This window comes from Pseudophryne corroboree, chromosome 2, assembly GCF_028390025.1.
Source record: "Pseudophryne corroboree isolate aPseCor3 chromosome 2, aPseCor3.hap2, whole genome shotgun sequence".
NCBI lineage: Eukaryota > Metazoa > Chordata > Amphibia > Anura > Myobatrachidae > Pseudophryne > Pseudophryne corroboree.
The window spans coordinates 30,770,808-30,788,064 of NC_086445.1; the positions used below are offsets into that span (position 1 = coordinate 30,770,808).

General features: G+C 41.8%; 1 pseudogene; it reads right to left on the minus strand.

Annotated features, from left to right (window-relative positions):
* Positions 1–15,538: 15,538 nt before the first annotated feature.
* LOC134989627 (odorant receptor 131-2-like) lies at positions 15,539–16,440 on the minus strand (annotated as a pseudogene).
* Positions 16,441–17,257: the final 817 nt, after the last annotated feature.

Genomic DNA, 17,257 nt, shown 5'->3' on the forward strand with positions numbered 1-17,257 from the left:
TATACCACAGCAGCTGTATATAATGGCTGATTATACATTGTACAATATAGGCTTCCCCATACCGGTGTACATGTATTTATACCACAGCAGCTGTATATAATGGCTGATTATACATTGTACAATATAGGCTTCCTCATACCGTTGTACGTGTATTTATACCACAGCAGCTGTATATAATGGCTGATTATACATTGTACAATATAGGCTTCCTCATACCGGTGTACATGTATTTATACCACAGCATCTGAATATAATGGCTGAATCTACATTGTACAATATAGGCTTCCCCATACCGGTGGGCATGTATTTATACCACAGCAGCTGTATATAATGGCTGATTATACATTGTACAATATAGGCTACCTCATACCGGTGTACATGTATTTATACCACAGCAGCTGTATATAATGGCTGATTATACATTGTACAATATAGGCTACCTCATACCGGTGTACATGTATTTATACCACAGCAGCTGTATATAATGGCTGATTATACATTGTACAATATAGGCTTCCTCATACCGGTGTACATGTATTTATACCACAGCAGCTGTATATAATGGCTGATAATACATTGTACAATATAGGCTTCCCCATACCGGTGTACATATATTTATACCACAGCAGCTGTATATAATGGCTGATTATACATTGTACAATAATAGGCTTCCTCATACCGGTGTACGTGTATTTATACCACAGCAGCTGTATATAATGGCTGATTATACATTGTACAATATAGGCTTCCTCATACCGGTGTACGTGTATTTATACCACAGCAGCTGTATATAATGGCTGATTATACATTGTACAATATAGGCTTCCTCATACCGGTGTACATGTATTTATACCACAGCAGCTGTATATAATGGCTGATTATACATTGTACAATATAGGCTTCCTCATACCGGTGTACATGTATTTATACCACAGCAGCTGTATATAATGGCTGATTATACATTGTACAATATAGGCTTCCCCATACCGGTGTACATGTATTTATACCACAGCAGCTGTATATAATGGCTGATTATACATTGTACAATATAGGCTTCCTCATACCGGTGTACATGTATTTATACCACAGCAGCTGTATATAATGGCTGAATATACATTGTACAATATAGGCTTCCCCAAACCGGTGTACATGTATTTATACCACAGCAGCTGTATATAATGGCTGATTATACATTGTACAATATAAGCTTCCTCATACCGGTGTACATGTATTTATACCACAGCAGCTGTATATAATGACTGATAATACATTGTACAATATAGGCTTCCTCATACCGGTGTACGTGTATTTATACCACAGCAGCTGTATATAATGGCTGATTATACATTGTGCAATATAGGCTTCCCCATACCGGTGTACGTGTATTTATACCACAGCAGCTGTATATAATAGCTGATTATGCATTGTACAATATAGGCTTCCCCATACCGGTGTACATGTATTTTTACCACAGCAGCTATATATAATGGCTGATTATACATTGTACAATATAGGCTTCCCCATACCGGTGTACGTGTATTTATACCACAGCAGCTGTATATAATGGCTGATTATACATTGTACAATATAGGCTTCCTCATACCGGTGTACATGTATTTATACCACAGCAGCTGTATATAATGACTGATTATACATTGTACAATATAGGCTTCCCCATACCGGTGTACGTGTATTTATACCACAGCAGTTGTATATAATGGCTGATTATACATTGTACAATATAGGCTTCCTCATACCGGTGTACTTGTATTTATACCACAGCAGTTCCCTTAAGTCTTCCCTATAATTACACCCTTTGATATGGCAGAACTTACATTGATGTGACATCTAGCAGCTGGATAAGTCTCTAAATCAGCATAATGAAATGTCCCAATGAGCTTCCACTGTCACCTCTCATCACATTCCTTATACAGTGTATGACGCTGAATGTCTCGGCTGTTGTAAGTCATTGGTGCACATAAAACAAACAAGAAATGTACATAAAAGTATGAGATGATCTGAGAGACTTAGTGAAATGCTGCTGAGTATTTATGTATCTGTGTGTCGTGCTGCAGCCTGTATGTGTCGCCAGGGCTGATGAAAGTTTCCCAGGTGCCCTAATCCCGAGGTTCTAAAACGCGGACCACAAGTCTCCCCAACAGTCCAGGTTTTAGGAATATCCATGGCTCAGCACAGATGGTTAAATCAAATTGGCTGAAGTGCTAATTATGTCACATGTGGTCAAGCATGGATATACTTAAAATCTGGAGTGTTGGGGTGCCTTGAGGACTGCGTTTGAGATCCTCTGCCCTAGGCAAAGCTACACCACCGCCCCCCCTATACCTTCTGCCAGATCTGCAGCTGCAGACAGACAAGAAAAGCAATAAGAAAAGATACAATACACGCTACAGAAACACAACTTGGGGCAACAAAAAGCCACAATTCCCCTTTTCACCAGACTCGGGATAAGGCCCTTAGTATTTAGATATAGGTATAAATATTGAAAAACTAGATTTTAGGAGTGATTAACACCCCAACTCCTGGCGCAAATATAATTAAGTCTGTAGTTAATATTTCTCAGTACACCAGCTGCACACACTAAAGGACTGACAATATCCTCAAAGATACACAAAACAGAAAAAAACTAGTGTATTGCGCTTGATGCACTAATTAAATAAATGAATAAATAAATAAATAAATAACACTCTACAGTTGTGTGTCTGCTTTTCCTCAAATTAACACACATGGAACTTGCTTTCATAAAATCCAACAGGAACTTTTAATAACAGTACACATACATATAGCATAAATACCAAGATGAAATGAGCTAAAACACACTGAGTAATTCGCGTTAGCTATCTTAGACAGAAATTAGTTAGATAGTAATAGTGTCCATAAACAGTATCAAGTAGACGGCAACAGTGTATCGTGTAAAGTGCTAAGCACACATACCTCGTCTGTTACGTACAATACATCTCAGTTTGCAACAGTTGCTAATGCCTATAAGAATTTATGTGTAATGTCTCCAATCCTCCTGCTACTGGCGTCCCAGTGCAGATGAATGCTGCTTGAAATATATTTACCCGAACCAGCGGGATTATCCACATACACAGGAAGAGATTTCCAAGAAGATATCCTTATGGCATGCAGCCATAGCGTCCACCGCCGGCACTATTTGTGGTGCAGGGAGAGTCTCTGTCCTGGCGGGGCAGGTAAGGACGCTTAAGAAGCCGCTGTCCCAATAGGCAGATATGCAGACTCTAGTTGCCTCCTCAGGAGTAAACGTCGGCACCAGACACAGATAGTAGGCACTAGTAATAGCACTTAGACCAATGTAGCCGTCAATAAGTATATCAAAGCGGGGAAATGATGTCAACGCGTTTCGTCCCGTCACAACTCGGGACTTCCTCAAGACTATAGTGCACACTCCATCTTGGCCCTTATATAGCTCCCCATCAGGACCGCCTCCATTATAATTAAAAATTAAAAACATCAGTGTGCTGACAATCTAACACGTAATGCATTGCCAATACAATTCAAAAAGCAAGTTCCATGTGCTTACTAAACAACTGATATCTATCGGTAAATATATATAGCAACGAACCAATAATAGGTTTGTGTAATTAAAAATTAAAATATTAATTTTAATACTACACAAATTAATACAATAATAATAATAATAATAATAATAATCATCATATTAGAAACCACAATAGATATAAATTATAATAATCACAATAATCCTTATGACAAAATATAATGTAATAGCATTATGACCATATTAATAATAATACACCCTATATTAACCCCTTACTACCATAACTCCCTATAATTACTAATCTAAACAGGTGTACGCCAGTAGCAGGAGGATTGGAGACATTATACATAAATTCTTATAGGCATTAGTAACTGTTGCAAACTGAGATGCATTGTACGTAACAGACGAGGTATGTGTGCTTAGCACTTTACACGATACACTGTTGCCATCTACTTGATACTGTTTATGGACACTATTACTATCTAACTAATTTGTGTCTAAGATAGCTAACGCGAATTACTCAGTGTGTTTTAGCTCATTTAATCTTGGTATTTATGCTATATGTATGTGTACTGTTATTAAAAGTTCTTGTTGGATTTTATGAAAGCAAGTTCCATGTGTGTTAATTTGAGGAAAAGCAGACACACAACTGTAGAGTGTTATTTATTTATTCATTTATTTAATTAGTGCATCAAGCGCAATACACTAGTTTTTTTCTGTTTTAGGTATAAATATTGCACAGACTTGACCATGCTCTATAATAACAGATACATCTCATTAACAGTAAAACATAGATGTACAGAAGCCCAACGAAGAAACATACATAAGTCAGTATGCCAGGCAGAAATAGTAGGCGAGTCCCTGGAGAGTAAGAGGCGGATCAGTGATACATACAGGGAGTTACTCCCTCTGTCCTTCACAATGAGTAACTGCCTGGTATCACTGTAAAATATAACGTATGTAATACTGGCGTGGTTCATAGGGGCCACCACACTTAGGTCGACAGTGTCTAGGTCAACCACTATTGGTCGACAGTAACTAAGTCGACACCTAAAATAGGTCGACACAAGTATTAGGTCGGCATGAGCAAGTCAACATGACAAAAGGTCAACATGAGTTTTTTTAAAAAAATTGGCGTTTTCTTCTTATAGTGACCGGGAACCACAATTAGTGCACGATGTCCCCTCACTTTGGGCAAGGTTCCTCGCTCTGCTACCGCTGCGCTCAGCACAGGTTACCGTTCCCAATTGTAGTCCACATGGATCGGAAAGTATGAAAAAGTGTAAAAAATTAAAAAAAAATTAAAAACCTCATGTCGACCTTCTGTCATGTTGACCTAGCACATGTCGACGTATTAACCATGTCGACCTAGAAACCATGTCGACCTAATTGTGGTCAACCTAGAGACTGGATACTATTTAATACATTATGATTGCTTTAAAACTTAAACAGCAGATAAATTAAAAGAGCGGCGTAGGGCCAGGGGCGGATTTAGGGGTTAGGGCAGGGGCGGATTTAGGGGTTAGGAGAGGGGCGGATTTAGGGCTTAGGGCAGGGGCGGATTTAGGGGTTAGGACAGTGGTGGATTTAGGGGTTAGGGCCGGGGGCGGATTTAGGGTTTAGGGCAGGGGTGGATTTAGGGGGTTAGGGCAGGGGCGGATTTAGGGGCTAGGACAGGGGCAGATTTAGGGGTTAGGGCAGGGGCGGATTTAGGGCTTAGGGCAGGGGTGGATTTAGGGGGTTAGGGCAGGGGTGGATTTAGGGGGTTAGGGCAGGGGCGGATTTAGGGGTTAGGACAGGGGCGGATTTAGGGGGTTAGGACAGGGGCGAATTTAGGGCTTAGGGCCGGGGGCGGCTTTAGGGGTTAGGGCCGGGGGTGGATTTAGGGGTATGGGCAGGGGCAGATTTAGGGCTTAGGGCCGGGGCGGATTTAGGGGTATGGGCAGGGGCAGATTTAGGGGTTAGGGCCGGGGGTGGATTTAGGGCGTAGGGCAGGGGTGGATTTAGGGCTTAGGGCCAGGGGTGTATTTAGGGGTTTGGGCGCCCATGGACATAACGGTATGGGCCACCTCCACCGCCCAATGTTATTACTGTCATTGTGTGATTATACTGTAAGCTCTTATTTTGGCAGATGGTCTTTCAGTATAATATGAGCTAATAATAAAACAAGCCATGAGCTATGACATTGCATTTATTTGTAATGATGTATACATATTTACTAAGTACGGCAGCCTACCCGTGTCCTACGTGTTCACACTCCACTCAGGATTGTGTACATTTCTGTACGTTACAGTGGAAATAGTCCCCCCCCTGAGTGATTGCCACCGCTATGCATGTGCCTAATGGGAAATTCACCACTGGCTTAGGGGGTTGGGGTTACGTGGCCGGCGCACAGGATCCCGGATTAGGGGCCTAGTCATTATTTTAGGTGAAAATAACATTATATTCCACTTCTACATGTAAGATAAAAGTATCGGACCTACAGATGGAGCTATCTTTATCTTGGCCTTTAATAGGATTAAGTGAGCCAGGTCAGTCAGACTTAACCCCCTGCTGTATTGTTCTCTCTGTATTGTATTGCAGCTGAGAACAATAGATGAAGGGTTTATGCTAATAAACAATGGTGCGCCTAGGTGCAGCAGAGAAGCCAAGATGACTGTGGCTCCATCTGTGCTTGTAGGTAAAGCAGGAAATATCACGGATGTCCCCCTACTGACCTTCCCAGCTCCTTGTCTCCTGTCTGTGCGGGCCGAGCGTCTGTTGCTGGCTGGGAGGGGAGGTCAGGAGGAAAGAGTCGGGCACAGATGGTGCGCCTTGTGACACTCATACAGTATCAGTTCTGTGGTGGCCAGCCATCCGCCCAGAGCAGAGGAAAAGTGCCTGGATAGGGGCAGCTGTGGCTGATAAGATCCACTGCATTCGCTAATGTCACCTTGACACCTTTGATTTTGATGGTGGGCAGAGTAGGACTCAGTGGCACTCTCCTTCCCCAGGATGGGGTCATTGGACAGTAAAACAAAACAAAAAACTATTTGCTTTGTTTGGAAATCAAACATCCAAAAATGCCTCTCTGGCCCAGTGCTGTGAGACAGCAATGCTCACCTCTGTGCAACACTATATATGCAATGCTAACCATTGTGCCACTTTGTTCCCCAAAAGAGCTACTTTTAGAATTTTACTGTGCGTGTGTTTGTATGTGATGCCCCACCACCCCAGGGGGTTGACGTGCCAATGAAGGTGTGACTGCAGCTGGAGGGTGGATGCTAGTGCAAAGGGTGCAGCAAGTTCAGGGTGGGCTACTGTTAATAGCCAAGCAACAGAAATAAACCAAAAAGTGCACCAACGAATGAAAAACATTTGTCTATAAATTGTAAACCCCCTAAGAGGGATAATTATAGTGTTGTACCTACTGTATATTCTAGAATGATAACATTAATATATGGGAAATGTACAGTATGTGTACCAATAAGGATGTGTTTGGCATTCCGACAGTCTGTATGTCGGTGGTCATGTGACCGATGCTGGAATCCCGACACCACTTGGAAAACCGTAGCCGGTACACCAACCACCGGAATGCCGAAGGTGAGTACCAGGGCGGGTGTTAAGGTTAGGGACCGGGGGAGCGAGGGTTAGGGTTAGGTAGTAGGGGGGTTAGGGTTAGGTAGTAGGGGTGTGGTCACCTGTAGCCTCCACCCTCTGAGGGTTACTCACAGCTGCCATTCCCCCTACCTTTCCCAGATTAGCCCTAGCTCCCAAGGATTAGGGTTAGAGTAGGGGGTAGTGGAGGGGTAAAATACTTACCCCCGTTTGGTGTCAGGATCCTCATTGTCTGGATGCCGTGGTCGGTCAGGTGACCGTCAGCATCGCACTAGACAGTATTTCATACCCAGCCTGCACTAATGCTAAAGAAATATATGTTACTTGTTGAATTGCTAACTTTAACACCTTTGTAGTGGTATGGCTGAAGAAGGGCTCCTGTCTAAAAAAAACTTAATTTAATTAAAAAACTTATGTGATTACTGGGGTTAGGGTTGCAATCATGGTGAGTGTTAATGTAGAGTGCGGAAGAGTTACTCAATTGGCATCTATATACAGGATATGCAGAGTTCAAAGTGAAGGAAGACCCCAACACAAGGAGTTGGCACAGTAGGTCCATAGACAGACAAGCTAGAGGAGACTCAGCAAGTACACGCCCAACCATGGCTAATGTTAATCATAACTTATTACTTTGGGGCTCCATGGCTCCCAACATATATAAAGGAGGTGCATACAGAGCAGAGTCAGGTAATTTGGGAGAAATTAAAATAAAGATAAAATCTGTGTTTCGTTTATATCCACTGGGGGATCAGCAACAAGTAGAAATCTAATCCAGGCACCTGAAAGGGTCCGCACTTTGAGGGGTTACATTCTGGCCACTTGAGGAAAGGTGAACCTTGGGGCAAATTCTGCAAAGATTAACTAGAACCTTTTATACCAACATCATTTCGGAACAAAAAATGCACTTTTATGCAGCAAACAACCATGGGAATCGCTATGAGTTTTTCCTGTAAATCGATAGGAAGTGCTACAGGATATTCCATCAGATGTGAGAAGAGTGGACAATACAGCAATCAGTTTATGAAAGGATCCAGTGATGAGAATGTGAAAACCCAGCTGCACCTTCTACAGGTGCAGGTCCCTGATAGATGGTTCTTGGACTTTAAAGAGGCCTCCGCAGTGGCAAACGCAGGATTTCTAGAGGGGGGTTTCAAAATGGCAGTCCACAATCTCCCACTTTGCGCACATTGGAGCAAGTGTGGTAGTTTGGGGGAGCTGCAGAAAAACCCGATAACAACCCTGGACATTAATGTAAATATTGTTTTTTATGCACTGTCTACTGTATGGAATACACTATTAAAATGTAACACTATAGATGGTCTTTAGTATAGGCTGTATCAAACAAAGTGGTCATTTAAAGGTTAAACATACCATAATAAATACACAAACATAATTAACCCAGTACTACACTTTCTAAGCACACGTTCTCCCACCTCATGTTAAGGCTCCTGTCTCTTCTTCCTGGTCGCTGCTCTCTGGTCCAGTGCACTGATTGAGGGCTCAGATCCACACACACACACACAGCAAACTTGGTAGAAGAAGCTGCTACCACTGGCCATGTGCAGAAGCTCTGCTCTGTTTCTTACACTGCATGATGTGGCTGCAACTCTAGTAATCGTATTACTGTATATACCATTGCTATTGTTGTCATAATGTGAGCTACTTGTCAAGAGAAAGGGGGTTTCTGGGCAACCAGAAACCCCCCCCTGCGTTTGCCTATGCTCCATAAGAACAGTAGAACCAACTCAAAATAAGGACATTACTTTTTTTCAGAGATTCCAGGTTACCAAGAAAATAAATATCCATTGGAGACATTACTTAGGTGCAGGAAATACCACAGTGCCACAAAATGCATTTGTCCACTGTTCTCCAACTCAGATGCCCAATCATATAAATGATCATATTGCAGAGTTCACCTTTGGGAGGGGACGGAATTAATAAGGAGCTCCAGAAGTTGATCAAGTATCAGCCGCCAGAGAGCCTCAACCAAGATGATGAACCGAGAGATGATGATCCCAAAAGTTTGAAACAAAACAGAAAAGAAATACACCTTCACTCGGTTTTACCCATATACAGTAGTACACGGTACCAGCTGCGTGGCAGTATTAATGCCATAGATGTATACAAAATAGAAAGACATTTGCTATCGGTGCTAGCAATGATCTGTATATAGCAAATAAAACCTAAGGGATTTAGTTTATATTTTGATCAAAACATTTAAGTTTGAGGACCATTTTCAATGGACCGCAAGTGTCTACTCTAACATATACTGTATTCCCAGCACACATTGTGGGTAAATGTACGCATCTCCCAGATAAAGAGAGAAACATCTATACAAGGGCATATACAGTTGGAGCCACGCTAATCGTGGCTCCGTCTGTGCCTGTGCTCGCCCGCCTAGGCGCGCCCATTGCAGCGTCTGTGTGCACTCCCATAGCAGGGCTAGGTGCCGGATCACCTAGTACCGCTGGGAGTGCACGTTTGCGATGGAGCCACATGCTAGGTTAGTTACTTTCTGAGAACTGGGGTCCCGTAATGATGGGCTGCAGGCTTAAATGTTTTGATCAAAATATGAACAAAATCCCCATGGTTTTATTTGCTACATACAGTACACTCAGATTTGCAGTATATTACTGTTAATGCTGATAGCAAAAAGTCTTTCTGTTTTGTATACATACATATATGGCATACATACGTATATGGCATTAATACTGCCACACAGCTGGTACCATTTACAATATGGGTAAAACCGAACAGAGGTGTATTTCTTTTTTGTTTTGTTTTAAAATGTTGAATAGTGTTATCATGGCAGCTTTCATTTAAGGCTATGCAGTACAAGGCCTAGGGGGTTATTCAGACCTAATCGCACGCTAGTTTTTTTTTTGCTGCGATCAGTTCAGAACTGCGCATGCCTATGCACCGCAATGTTCAGGTGCATCGTATGGGTACAAAGCGGATTGTTGCTGAGCGATGGATTTAACGAAGAATCCATTTGCACAGCCGATCGCAAGGTGATTGACAGGAAGAAGGCGTATGTGGGTGGCAACTGACCGTTTTCTGGGAGTGTTTGGAAAAATGTAGGCGTGTCCAAGCGTTTGCAGGGCGGGTGTGTGACGTCAATTCTGGGCCCGGACAGGGTGAAGTGATCGCAGCGGCTGAGTAAGTTCTGGGCAACTCAGAAACTGCACAAAACTGTTTTTGTACCGCTCGGCTGCACATGCGATCGCACACTTGCAAAGCATAAATACACTCCCCTATGGGCGGAGACTATTTGATCGCAGCACTGCAAAAAATAGCTAGCGAGCGATCAGGTCTGAATTAGGCCCTTAGTTGGGTATTGCTCACCAGCCAGCTCTGTATAGATGTTTCCCTCTGGATCTGGGAGGTGAGTACATGTAACTGCAATGCTAGTGTAGGCACTTGCAGAGAATTGGGACCCCTTAGTGCTGGGCTGCAATCTTAAATGTTTTTTTTTTTTTTAAATATGAACTAAATCACTTTGTTTTATTTGCTACATACACACAGATTTACAGCATATTTTCATTAGTGCTAATAGCAATAATCTATCTGTTTTGTTGACTCCAAAATGACTGGTGGGAACCACCTCAAGGGAGAGGATGAAGGCTCTTTAATAGCTTACACCCACAGGGATAGCCTATTTGTCAAAGGTATGATCATAGTCAGGGGAACCAAGATGGGGAGGGTACTAATTACCTGGGTACAGGTCTGAAGGAGGGGTCCAGGTCCCCATCCCCCCCTTAACTGGAAGCAGCAGATGTAGCTTTAGTCCTCAGCCCAACACACACTGCTGTATGCTGGGCTGAAGTGGGGCCAGGGATGCACTTAAAAATACAATGTTTCTGCATTTTTCTCTAAGGTTGTATGACCACGCCTCCTGTGATTAGGACACGCCTCATCAAAAGTACCTGGGCCCAGCCAGGCAATCTACTGCCTGATCATAGTGGCCATGTGGAACGAGACCTAAACTTTTAAATGGCAGAGCCCCAAGCAGGAGACCAACTCTCGGGGATAGCAAATGGAATAGGTCTACCCTTGGAAGGAGGACAGCTCAGGGATGAAGAACCATGTCCTGTACATCAGAACCACTTTCATGGGGTTGGCACAATCAATTCAAATAATGATACCCAAGATTAGACAACAAAAGTTTTAGGCACAGTTGTACAGTTTCATGTGGAACAAAGATATGGTTTTATAATCCAGAATGATGACACTACGGAAGACATCTTTTTTCATTACACTGCCATCAAGGAAAATAACCCTAGAAAGTAATTCCACAGTATTGGAGACAGAGAGACAATCAAGTTCTAATGTGAAAGGACCTGGTGGTGTCATAGTTAAATGCATTAAATAAGCAATAGTTTGTTGCCAACCCTGGCGTAACCAAACTCACAGAAGTATGGGGTACCCCACTAAAGCTATATACAGTATGTAATTATGGGTGCACATCTAGAGAGTTTGTTTTATTGTTGAATTATTCTGTTTACATAAGAGACATGGCTGCTTTACAAGTGATAACGGTGGTGCCTTTATCAACCCTTTAATTCACCAAATTAAAGCAAGCAGTGTCAGTCATTCAGATCTCATATGTCTTTCAGGTCTTTCTAGCAATTGAGCACACAAAATGGAGTCATGTAGTTACAACATGGCTCCCAACTTTATTACAAGCTATGATAGGAGATAAAGCTACTAGGCAAAGATTCTGGTGGAATGTAGTCATTGGGCAAAGGGAAAAGTGGGAGGAAACATATTTGCTCCTACAATAAAAATCCAGACGGTCAAAATAATAACAACAATTGACCGATGGCCAAAATACCGACAAGGCCAAAATTCCGACAAGGTCAAAATACCGACATTTAAAATGTTGACATGGATAAAAAGTCAACACAAATTTTTCAAATTTTTTGGGGTGTGCATGTCAACGTAGGCTGACATGGACACCGTATAAGTGTACCGCGTCCCCTCGCCATGCTTCGAGCACTATTATATTCCCCCTCCAGGTCCATTGGGATGGTAAAGTATTAACTAGTCTGTTTCGATAAAAAAAAATCATGAAAAACTCATGTCGACTGTTTGACCTGTCGACATTTTAAATGTCGATATTTTGAACTTGTCATTATTTTAAATGTCGGTATTTTGACCTTGTTGGGATTTTGACCGTCGGTCAATGGTTGTCGGTATTTTGACCATCGGGATTTTGATTGTAGGTAAATTGACCGCATCCCCATGAGGGAGCAGTAGGATGGGGAGGACTACCAAGGAGAACCGGTCATGGCCGAAGGATCTTTACCTCAGGGATTAAGAGTCGATCCTGGCTGCCTGAGAGAGGGATGGATTGCCCTGGTGCTGTAAATGGAAGAGAGGCATTACTGGGAAACAAGTGTTTAGTTCAGCTCCCTGCACCAATCCAGAGATGTACTGTACCTTTGATTGCGGTCCAGCTCTCGGCTTAGCTCCAGTGGTGAATATGGTAAGAACAGGCCAGCCACAGATTACCTACAAATACTTATTTAAGCAGCCGCTGAGTCCTCAGCTGTGCCCCTGTGGATTACTGTCAGAGTAACTATATCCCATTCTGTCCTGGCTGGTTAACTTAATATGCAGCTCAGCCTTCTACTGTAGGGATTGGGATGTTGTCAGAACTCCATGTTAATAGCCATATGCTTCATTATGTGACTACCTAGACTTTGTAAGAGTTGAACTCAGCTGACTGGGAGCTTCTACTTCAAATAAGGGGCATCTGCCTGTAAACTTTGTTTACTACTAGACATTGTGGAAAAGAAGACATTCTCAGAGTCTATGTTTCTAACTTGCATATACTGTTCCGAGAAGCCCTCAGGATTCTTATTGTGCATAAACTGTGTTTGATGTTCTCCAGCTGTTTACACTGCATAAAGAAATCCAAATTTGCAAACACTGTTCCAGGGATCCTACAGAATTCTGCATAAAGATTGCTTCTGTCAGTTCAATTGTCTTCTTGAGCAAGAAAGTACTCAAGCAGGTACTTATGGAAATTTAGTGCCAGTCGACTCAGAGTAAGAGTTTGGTTTTCAGCTATTGACTTACCTCTGTTTTATGCACTAAACCCAAAAGTCATCAGGAGGTCCTGACCTAGGGATGTCCATTGACAGGCGCGCCATTGATGGAAATTCTTCCAACTTAAAAGATGGTTAGACACTATGTGATTGCCTATCACCGATGGATTCTGCCATCAAATGCCGATGCTGCCACACATGCGCAGGAGAGACTTTGCTTTACTGAAGTCAGAAACTGAATCAGTGGGCAAAGGTTTCCACTGTGCATGCCCAGTGCTGCCCTTACGCTGGCTGGTTGCTGTGTTGTATGATGCTAAGAGCTCATTGTGAACTGATGTGAGTGAGAGATGGGGGAAGTGCTGGACTGCTAGCTGACAACTGAGAGCAGTCTGATCATCTAGTCAGTCAAGTCAGTGAGGTGGGCCAGCCCATGCCTACCCATCCAAACTCATTTGTTGACTAGCAAGTTGGAAGCTGTGTGAATGACTGTGTGTAAGTTCCAGCCAGTAGTGCTGTGGCCCAGTAGCTCTGTGTGGTCTGCTGTGCAAACATGAAAAGAAAGTGTAACCATCGCCATTGGCCACACAGCTACCACCGATGGTGGGAAACAATTTGTATTAACGCCATCAACGGCAAAACAATCTGGCACAAACCATCAATTGTTTGCAATCATCGATGGTTGATGCCCATCCCTACCCTGTCTACATAGACTACCCAGAATCCCACAGTGTTTTTAAAGTTTGGAACTCAAAGCCCTCACTCACTCACTCACTCACTCACTCACTGACTCATCACTAATTCTCTTACTTCCCGATATGTTAGGAAGATGAAATGTAACATAGGTTTTCTTCAGGTAGGAAATAGAAAAACATAATCAGAATTTTAATAATCCTCCCCTAAGAGGATGAAAATGGGGTTGAAAATGGAGTTACCGATGCGTGGCTTGCATTGCGTGAATGATAACTCCCGAATGGACAATTTAATCAAAATTTGGATTGCACCTCCAGAATTTAATAAACTACAAAAATGGTCCAGTCACTTTTTACCGCATCTGCTACGGGTGCTCCTCGGGCAACGCCAAGAACCATGGATTAATATTTACTTACATTAACACATCTCAGATTTAAATCTCTATAGATTTACCAAATTTTGAACACTCATTTATATTTACAACCGTGAAAATCAGAAACTCCCGTGCGAAGAACGGGTAGAACAGCTAGTAAAACAATACCACAAAAAGTGATTATATACATATATATTTAATGGAAATACAATCATAATGAAGTTCAATAAAGCCATATGCTGGATAGATACATCAGACCCCCCCTCCCCCCCCCCCCCACACACACACACACACACACACTTCTTCCCACACAAAAAAGGGTCCAAATTGGTTTTCTATGCTGTAGTGTAATGGAATAGTAATCTCAATGGAAGGTTTATACATTACTGGTTTGTGCATCATATTAAATACAGTATTTTGTAATTTTCCCACCTAATTGTTTACCGTTACAGTGGATATATGTAATTTTCCAGATTATAATGAGTTTAATCAAATCTTGCAGTGAACTTTTTCCTGTAGAATTGTTCCATAAAAGTCTTAATATTTGCCCAACATATATTCATTCAATGTAGAGCCCCACAGAGGAATTTTCTTTTCTCCATTTTCCTTCTTTGTGGATCAGGAATTTATTTATTATGCATTCATTACATAAACTCCTAAGGAGCACCACCAACACTCCTCACACTTTTCGTGTATGGGTTCTTTATCTTGTTATCCTGATTGTTGGTTTCTGACATATTTATGTGACTTACTGTCCCATGTGGAATCGCCTTGTATCGCTTTAAAATTTCTATAACATGTTGTTGTTTTTATTAATGAGTTCATTTGCTGTATGTTGTAGATTATTTGTTAATGCCACAAATCTCTCTCTGTACTATCATGTGTGTCTACTAATAAATATAATTTCTTTAAACATGAATCAGTTCAAATTTTGTAAAACATTTACTCAGCATTTCATCCCTTAACCCGTAAATGATTGTGGCTAATAGATCTTTATGGATTTAGTTTGTCTTTATTTATAAGTAAGTTATCTTTATAAAATGAGAAACAAGCTGCTACATCAATACATTATTTGATATGTTTTCTGCTGATTTAACGAAGGGTGTTAAATACATATATAAATAAAATGAGGAAATCCATCAACACCATTAAAATTCATGAGTTGGATGATTCGTTAAGTCACACATCTCTCTCTGTACTACATATAATATGCGTTTTCTAATAGATAACAGATCAATGTCCTTTAACATGAAGTAGATGAATGACTTGTTCTAAAGGTTTTGCAAGTTAAAATGTTCTAATACATTTACTGAACACTTTATCCTGTAACCAATAGATAATTGGGCTGAGGAACCTTGGCAGGCATATAAACAGGAGAAAGTTAATAGTAGATAAGAAGGAGTATTCTCTGAAATATCCTTCAATAAATGAGGACGATAAAGAGAACAAACATAACAGAAACTGAAAGGCGTGGAGAATGACGGTTTTACCCGCCTTGGAGGCAGATCTTCTGCCGGAACTCATGGTCTTTGCAATGAACATCACTCTAATGTATGTGAAGACGATTATGAGTCCCACCAGAATTAGGCTGACGATGAGGGTGTTGGATCTGATCACACTTTGCACATGTGTCACTGTCAATATATCCCGGTTACATAAAACATGGAAAGAAAATATAACCTTCTCTGCTGAGGAGCTCAGTATAATGAACTCTACTACATTTGGTAATAGGCCAATCACCCATATGACTGCTATGGCATACCTAGACCTTTGTGACGTACAAAGCGTCACATGTCTCAGAGGGAAATAATGGCTGCAAAATGTTCTAGAGCCATGGCCGCCAAATTATAGGGTGTGATCCTAAATGTAACTAATACAAGAGTGACCATAATATAACAAATGGGCAAAGGGATATATACCAAGGGTAGGGAAGCCAACAACAGAGCAGTTCCAGTAATAAGATGTAACGTGTCGTTTATCAGCATGTGAGCGAAAAGAAAGTATCGGGCGTCATCTCGGACATGAGTGGTGGTGAAGAAGACATGCAGTATGAGCGAGATGAAGTAGAGGAAGATGAAGAAGCCAATGATCGCCAGAGTCTCAAGAAGGATTTTTAGAGCATTTGTCAGTTTGGCGCTAGAAATGGATCCCTGGGTCATATTATTGTAGAATGTGGTTGAATTAACCATTATGGAACTGGAATTGGAAAAGTTGATGGTTTTTCTTCCTTCCATCAATCTAGAAAAATAAAAATATGTAGGATGCAGTTATTGGAATCAAACATGGCAAATCTGTGCGGGGTTGTTACTTTATATTAATAGGAAGCATTAGCACTTATTAGAGCAGGCAGGAAAATTATTTTCAGTTCACTGTATTTACGTTATATGTACTGTATGCAGCAGGCCGGGGCTTGTACGCTATATCTGACATGCAGACACAGCCCATGAAGGAGGAGCAAATGTGGCATCACGCTCTTACTATACAAATTGGTTGGAAAATTCTCTTTCCATGTGTAACTTTACATCTCTCGGAATTATTTATATTTTTAAACTGAAAGGATGAGCCAGGAATTTGTATAGAATCTCTTTGCCTCTGGTTGGGGGGTGGGGGAGGCATTTAGGGTCTCATTACGAGTTGCTGCAGAAGAAACTGTGATTTTGCACATTACCCTAAATCCTTGTTGTACTCAGAGTCTCTGATAGGGGCTGGGAGGGTACTAATTACCTGGGCCCAGGCTTGATGGAGTGGTGGGCCCAGGACCCCCCCCTTTACCTGGCAGAAACAGCTGCAGCTCTTCTCATCCCAGCACATGCTGCTGTGTGCTGAGCTGCCGTGTGGCCATAAAGGCACCTAAAGTACTATTTTTTTCAGGTTTTTTTTTCAAAGATGCATGGCCACGCCTCCTGTGATTAGGGCACACCCCCTGGAAAGTACCCGGGCCCAGCTAGCCTCTCTACTGTCCTGGTTGTACTGAAGGGGGAAGAAGGAAATGTCAATTTTGTGAAT